Below are 7,500 nucleotides of genomic sequence, written 5' to 3'. Positions count from 1 at the left end.
CAAAGTTACAATGAAAAAGTGTCAAAGGTTTTTTTTTTTTTTTTCTGCAAAAGATACGGAAAGAAGTGCTAGTTGAAGTGTTTCCTGAATAAGTAGGTCTTCAACCGCCGCTTGAAAATAGCCAGTGACTCAGCTGTCTGGATCTCTAGGGGAAGTTCATTCCACCACCTTGGTGCCAGAACAGAGAAGAGTCTTGTAGTATACTTGCCTCTTACCCTGAGAGATGGTGGGACCAGTCGAGCAGTGCTGGTAGATCGGGGGTTGCGGGGTGCAGTGCGAGGAATGATGAGGGCTTTGAGGTAAGAGGGAGCTGGTCCATTTTTGGCATTGTAGGCCAGCATCAGTGTTTTGAATCGGATGCGTGCAGCTACCGGAAACCAGTGGAGGGATCGCAGCAGCGGGGTGGTATACGAGAACTTTGGCAGGTTGAAAACAAGCCGGGCAGCTGCATTTTGGATCATTTGCAGAGGATGGATTGCTTTCATAGGTAGACCTGCCAGCAGTGCATTGCAGTAATCCAGTCTAGAAATGACAAGAGACTGAACAAGTACCTGAGCAGTCTGTGTGGACAAAAATGGCCGAATCCTTCTAATGTTGTAGAGAAGAAACCGACATGAGCGAGTCACATTAGCAACATGAGAGGAAAAGGACAGTTGATTGTCCATGGTTACCCCAAGGTTGCGAGCTGTGGCTGAAGGAGAGATCAGATCGTTGTGCAAGGATATAGCAAGATCATGACCTGGGGATGAATCACCTGGGATGAACAGCAGTTCAGTTTTGCTAGGATTGAGCTTTAACTGATGAGCAGTCATCCATGATGAAATTTCTGCCAGACATGCTGAGATCCGGTCAGAAGCTGTGGCATCTGAGGGTGGGAAAGAGAAGATAAGTTGTGTATCATCAGCATAGCAGTGGTAAGAGAACCCATGTGATGAAATAACTTCCCCAAGAGAGTGAGTATACAGGGAGAAAAGAAGAGGACCAAGTACTGAGCCCTGTGGGATGCCAGTGGAGAGTCTGCATGGAGCAGATGTCACTCCCCTCCATGTTACCTGATATGAGCGTCCTTCCAAGTAGGAGGCAAACCATTCCCAAGCTGATCCGCAAATCCCAAGACTCTTGAGGGTGGATAAGAGAGTCTTGTGGTTGACCGTGTCAAACGCTGCTGAAAGGTCAAGGAGGATAAGGACAGATGACAGTTTGGCTGATCTAGCAGTATGTAGCTTCTCAGAGACATTCAAAAGGGCTGTCTCTGTAGAGTGAGCTGCTTTAAAGCCAGACTGTTTGGGATCTTGGAGGTTGTTCTGTGAGAGATAGACAGACAGTTGATTATAGACAATAAAACTATTGATTATAGATTATAGAATTTTTGAAAGAAATGAGAGAAGTGATACCGGTCTGTAGTTACTGATGTCTGATTGATCCAGAGCAGGTTTATTTAGGATGGGACCCTTGCTCTCTTGAAAGTAGTTGGTACCTGACCAGATGCTAAAGGAGCAGAACAAGTTTTCTTGGGTTTAGTGAACATAGGGCAGAGGAAGTCCATAGTTGAGGAAAGAGATGAGAGGAAAGTATCTGTGGCTGAGTCCAAGGGTAGTGAGGAAAAAGACTCAGTATCAGGAAGGGAAGAAAGAGTGCCAGAAGCTACAGATGAAGGGGAGACAGAGTGAAGGTTGCGGCGAGTAAGATCGAGGGGGTAAGAGGTAGTGAGGTAGAGGTAGACCCGGCCGCCAGGTGCTCGCATGTGAGCCCCAACCCCGGGCCTGGCTCCAGGGAGAGGGCCCCGGTTGCGCCATACCGGGCGACGTCACGGACCTTGTTTTAATTTTCTTCATAAGGGTTTTTGAACCGCTCTTTGTCTGGCCTGTCACCTAGGACCTGTTTGCCTTGGGAGACCCTACCAGGGGCAGAAAGCCCCAGACAACATAGCTCCTAGGATCATTCAGGCACGCAAACCCCTCCACCACAATAAGGTGGCGGTTCAAGGAGGGGCTTACAAAAGCTTACAGCACCTGGTATTCCCAGGCAGCCGCCTATCCAAGTACTAACCAGGCCCGACTCTGCTTAGCTTCCGAGATCAGACGAGATCAGGCATTCTCAGAGCGGAATGGCCGTAAGCGAGAGCAACGTTGGAATGGAACCCATTTAAAAATTGTTTGTGTTTTTCTTTTTTCTTATTCTTTCTTTCTTTCTTTCTTTCTTTATTTAAATTGTTGTTTTCTATCCAAACATTTCCCACAGGGTATGAATATTAAGATGTTGTTGTTAGAGAATTCAAATAGTAAAGTAAATGAATGCCTATGTCAAGAGCTTACAGCACCTGGTATTGCCAGGCAGTCGCCTATCCAAGTACTAACTGGGGACACAGTCGATGAGAAACAGCTGAAAGTTATGAGCACACTTTGCAGATTAGAGGTTTGGGGCAGGTGCAAGAAAAGAAAAGAAAGAAAAAAAAAGAAAATAAAAGGAGGTTTTTTTCTTTTTTTAAACTGTGTAATGGTGCACCAAGCCTGGATGTACTGCAATACCAGGGCGAAGCGTGGAGCGTACGGAGCAAGCCCCTGTTCCGACTCCCAGCTCTAAAAATCCATTTAATGTGTAGTCCTCATATAGAGGACGTATCAGATATTAAACTGATAAGAACAGATACTACACTTGATCTTAGCCAAAAGGCCGAGAAGCGATAACCCGTTATTCCCTCTGACTGGCAGACAGCTAGCTGCCAGATGCTAGCAGACAAACGGTAGGTGATAACTAGGCCTACTCCTCAAGGCGCTTTGATCTAATATTACAACCACTTATAGCCTTGCAACTGCAAAGCCCACAAAAATATGCTGAACTCATCGACGTTCCTCTCCGTGGAAATCTTTAGTAAAAGGCGAAAGATTTGTGCGTGAATGAAGAGAAACCCGAGCTACTAAAGAAGGCCGAGCAGGCCCTGGATAACCGTATCGGAGGTGAACAAAGCAGGATTAGGGTAAGGTCCACCCCTTGTCAGTATTGAAGCCAGTGTAAAGTCTTGCATTTGGATAGAAAAGGGCTGGGGATACAGTCGATGAGAAACAGCTGAAAGTTATGAGAAGAAATTGCAAATTAAAGGTTTGGGGCAGGTGCAAGAAAAGAAAAGAAAAGAAAAGAATAGAAAGAAAAGAAAAGAAAAGAAAAGAAAAGAAAAGAAAAGAAAAGAAAAGGTTTTGACTTTTTTTTAAACCATGTAATGGTGCAACAATGGTGTTGTTTTCTATCAAAACATTAGCTACAGGGTCTGCTTAGCTTCCGAGATCAGACGAGAAAAGGCATTCTTAGAGTGGAATGGCCGTAAGTTAGAGAAAAGTTGGAATGGAACCCAATTATAAATTGTTTTTTTTTTCTTCTTTCTCTTTTTTGTTGTTGTTTTCTATCAAAACATTTGCTACAGGGTATGAATATTAAGATGTTGTTGTTAGAGAATTCAAATAGTAAATGAATGCCTATGTCAAAAGTTTACAGCACCTGGTATTCCCAGGCAGTCACCTATCCAATTACTGGGTTTTTTTCTATTTATTTATTTATTTATTATTTTTTTCAATTCTTGTTTTCTATCAAAACATTAGCTACAGGGTATGAATATTAAGATGTTGTTAGAGAATTCAAACTGTAAAGTAAATGAATGCCTATGTCAAAAGTTTACAGCACCTGGTGTTCCCAGGCAGTCGCCTATCCAAGTACTAACCAGGCCCGACTCTGCTTAGCCTCCGAGATCAGACATTCTTTTTTTTCAATCAATAGAATAGAAGAAATTTCAATCAATAGAATACGATAAATAATACAATAAAAATGTAAGTTTTCCTTATACAATCACATTTACATCAAATTTTAAAAATGTCATACATCATATATCATACATTTACAAAAACATTAGTTCACACCTCTCCTTCACTCCCCGGCAGCTTCCACGTTAAATCTTTTAAAACACAACAAACATGTGAAGTAAAGACATTATAAAAAGCATCCAACTTATTTTAGCATTTAAAATACACATACAGTCTCCCCATATACACTTCTGTTTTGCTCCAAAACCTAGTCCAAACATCCAACACAAATTTTTCCTTTTTGGCCACAATTCAGTCAGGACCACTTGAGTCAAAATAAAGACAATTCTTTGAAATATTTAAATTTTTTATTTGCAAGCTTATGAAATTTACATTTGGCGGTATGGCTCTGTTCTGAATTCCCCTTCCTTTTCATGAGCTCAATGAAAGCTAGTCAGGAAACAGCAGCAGCTTCGTGGGGGGACAATCTCCCATTAAGTGGGAAAGCAGCCAGACAAAATCCCCCCCAAAACAGACCATACCAGGCAATCCTCCCTGGCTCTTCATGCTAACTGAAGCAGAGGATTAAAGCGAGCTTTTGACTAGCCAAACTTATTAGTAAAATACCAACAGAGCAGAGGACATGTTATCAGGCACGGAAGGCAGTTCCTTTACCATTTACTAGCAACCACTGACCATTAACATTTTTTTTAAAAAAACAAACAAAAAAAAAACCAAAACAATGGAAGGCTCAGTGCCTGTATACGATTCAAGGCTGCAGAAGACTCCAGATCATCATGAACATCATGCCATCCCAATTTCCCAAGGAGCAACCAGAACCTTTAACGTTCCACTCCTGGTTCAGCTACCTTAGGGACAGCAGCAGAGGAGGAGAGCTAGCAGCAGCAGAAAAGGAGAGCTAGCAGCAGCAGAGGAGGAGAGCTAGCGTAGCAGCAGCAGAGCTAGCTCAATCACAAACAGAACACGAGAGCCAAGTGCCTCCTCCCTGAATATCCCGAGTAGCCATCTCTAGCTCTAGAATCCATCCAACAACCCGAGTAAGGAGACTTCCAAAAGACCCAACAAGAAATCCAGTCATAACTTCCTTTTCCAACAATTTCAGGTTCTTTAAAGGCAGAAAGCAAATTATAGGCAAACTAATGAGTAGTCAAACAAACACTCCTGCGAAAACCTTGGATAAGTCCAGCTATTAAATAATTGAAGAAGCAGCGGTTAGGATGCTTCTCGGGGCCTTTCCAGCTTTGGAACATTTATTTCTTTATTTACTTACTTACTTATTTATTTATTTCCTTATTTATTTATTTATTTATTTATTTATTTATTTATTTATTTATTTGTAACGAACAGAAACAATACAAGCAGGGCCAGGAGCCATTGATTATCAATCCAAAGGTCACTATCTTTCGCTGGACACTGCTACAGAGAGGAGATAAATTTAATCAAGCTTTTCATTTTCATTGCTGGCTAAAATTTAACCATGTCAAGTTAAGAAGTTAAACCATTTGCCAGTAATTTGTTTATTTATTTATAATTTATTATTTCCTGCATAACGTATCATAACAGCCTAGCGAGGCACAGCGTGACGCAACATAACGCCTAGCAAGTCATGGCATATCATATCATAACTGCCTAGTAGGGCATAGCACAACATACCATAGCCTAGAGAGGCATCGTATAACGTAACAACGCCTAGGAAGGCATGGCATAACGCATCATAACGGCCTAGAGAGTCCTAGCACAACGCAACCAGCAATGCATGGCATAAGGCATTACAACAGCCCAGCGAAGCACAGCCCAGCAAGGCATAACCCAACGTTACACAACCCGACACAGCCCAGCAAGGCATATCATAACGTAACGCAACACAGCCCAGCAAGGCACAGCACAATGCAAAATAACGCCTAGCAAGGCACCGCATAACGTATCACTACAGCCCAGCAAGGCACAGCACAACGCATTACAACAGCACCACACAACACAACATAGCACAGCGCAACCCAACACAGCCCAGCAGGGCACAGCACAATGTAACAAACACAGCCCAGCAAGGCATGGCACAACATATAATAGCCAAGCGAGGCACAGCATAACATAACAAAACGCAGAGCAAAGCACGGCCTAACGCATCACAACAGCCTAGTGAGGCACAGCACAACGTAAACGCCTAGCAGGCATGGCCTAACGCATCATAACAGCCTAGCAAGGTACACAGTGCAACGTAACCTAATATGGCCTAGCAAGGCATAGCATAACGCAACGCAACACAACATAGCCTAGCGAGGCACAGCACAATATACTGTACCATAACACAGCCCAGCGGAGCATAGCACAACGTGCAGTATCACAACACAGCCTATCGAGGCACAGCATAACGCATCACAACAGTCTAGCAAGGCACAACATATGGTAATGTTACCCAACACGGCCTAGCAATGCACAGCCAACCGCAATGCAACACAACATAGCCCAGCAAGGCACAGAACACCACACCATAACACAGCCTAGTGAGGCATAGCATAACGCATCACAACAGTCTAGCAAAGCACAACATATGGTAACGTTACTTAACACGGCCTAGCAATGCAACACAACATAGCCCATCAAGGCACAGCACAACACACCATAACACAGCCTAGCGAGGCATAACATAGCGCAACGTAACCTAACATCGGCTAGCAAGGTACAGCACAATGAATCACCACAGCCTATCGAGACACAGCCTAACGTATCACAACAACCTAGCGAGGCACAACATAGAGTGACGTAACCTAACACGGCCTAGCAAGGCACAGCACAACGCAACAAAACAAGCCCAGCAAGGCACAGCACCAAGCACCATAACACAGCCTAGCGAGGCATAGCATAATGTATCATAACAGCCAACGGGGCCTAACATAGCGTAACATAACATAGCTTAGCAGGGCATAGCATAAGGTAAACTATCGTAGCTTAGCAGGGCATAACATAACGGAACCTAACACATCTTAGCAGGGCATAGCATAACGGAACCTAACATAGCTTGGCAGGGCATAGCATAACGGAACCTAACATAGTTTGGCAGGGCATAGCATAACGGAACCTAACATAGCTTGGCAGGGCATAGCATAACGGAACCTAACATAGCAGGGCATAGCAAAATGTAACCTAACATAGCTTCGCAGGGCATAGCATAACGGAACGGAAGAAATAAAGAAATAGGGAAAAAGAAATAGGGAAAAAGAAAAAACAAACAATCTATAAATGGGTTCCATTCCAACTTTACTCTGGCTTATGGCCATTCCACTCTGAGAATGCCCGATCTCGTCTGATCTCGGAAGCTAAGTAGAGTTGGGCCTGGTTAGTACTTGGGTAGGCGACTGCCTGGGAATACCAGGTGCTGTAAGCTTTTGACATAGGCATTAATTTACTTTACTATTTGAATTCTCTAACAACAACATCTTAATATTCATACCCTGTGGGTAATGTGTTGATAGAAAACAATCAATCAATCAATCAATCAATCCTCTAGCTTACGGCCATTCCACTTTGAGAATGCCTGATCTCGTCTGATCTCGGAAGCTAAGTAGAGTTGGGCCTGGTTAGTACTTGGGTAGGCGACTGCCTGGGAATATCAGGTGCTGTAAGCTTTTGACATAGGCATTCATTTACTTTACTATTTGAATTTTCTAACAACAACATCTTAATATTC

General features: G+C 43.3%; 5 non-coding genes across 5 annotated transcripts; 2 read left to right on the top strand and 3 right to left on the bottom strand.

Moving 5' to 3' along the window:
* Window positions 1-2,000: 2,000 nt before the first annotated feature.
* Window positions 2,001-2,119, bottom strand: LOC125142182. Its single transcript, XR_007141613.1, has one exon. It is a non-coding gene; the product is annotated as a 5S ribosomal RNA (ribosomal RNA).
* A 375-nt stretch (window positions 2,120-2,494) lies between these two features.
* Window positions 2,495-2,685, bottom strand: LOC125144881. The gene has a single exon (XR_007143251.1). It is a non-coding gene; the product is annotated as a U2 spliceosomal RNA (small nuclear RNA).
* A 117-nt stretch (window positions 2,686-2,802) lies between these two features.
* On the bottom strand, window positions 2,803-2,917 carry LOC125144888. Its single transcript, XR_007143258.1, has one exon. It is a non-coding gene; the product is annotated as a U5 spliceosomal RNA (small nuclear RNA).
* A 4,161-nt stretch (window positions 2,918-7,078) lies between these two features.
* On the top strand, window positions 7,079-7,197 carry LOC125141719. The gene has a single exon (XR_007141144.1). It is a non-coding gene; the product is annotated as a 5S ribosomal RNA (ribosomal RNA).
* A 122-nt stretch (window positions 7,198-7,319) lies between these two features.
* Window positions 7,320-7,438, top strand: LOC125142924. Its single transcript, XR_007142367.1, has one exon. It is a non-coding gene; the product is annotated as a 5S ribosomal RNA (ribosomal RNA).
* The last annotated feature ends 62 nt before the right edge of the window (window positions 7,439-7,500 follow it).

Source organism: Tachysurus fulvidraco, chromosome 6 (assembly GCF_022655615.1).
Source record: "Tachysurus fulvidraco isolate hzauxx_2018 chromosome 6, HZAU_PFXX_2.0, whole genome shotgun sequence".
Lineage (NCBI taxonomy): Eukaryota > Metazoa > Chordata > Actinopteri > Siluriformes > Bagridae > Tachysurus > Tachysurus fulvidraco.
This window is presented reverse-complemented; position numbering and strand designations above follow the sequence as displayed.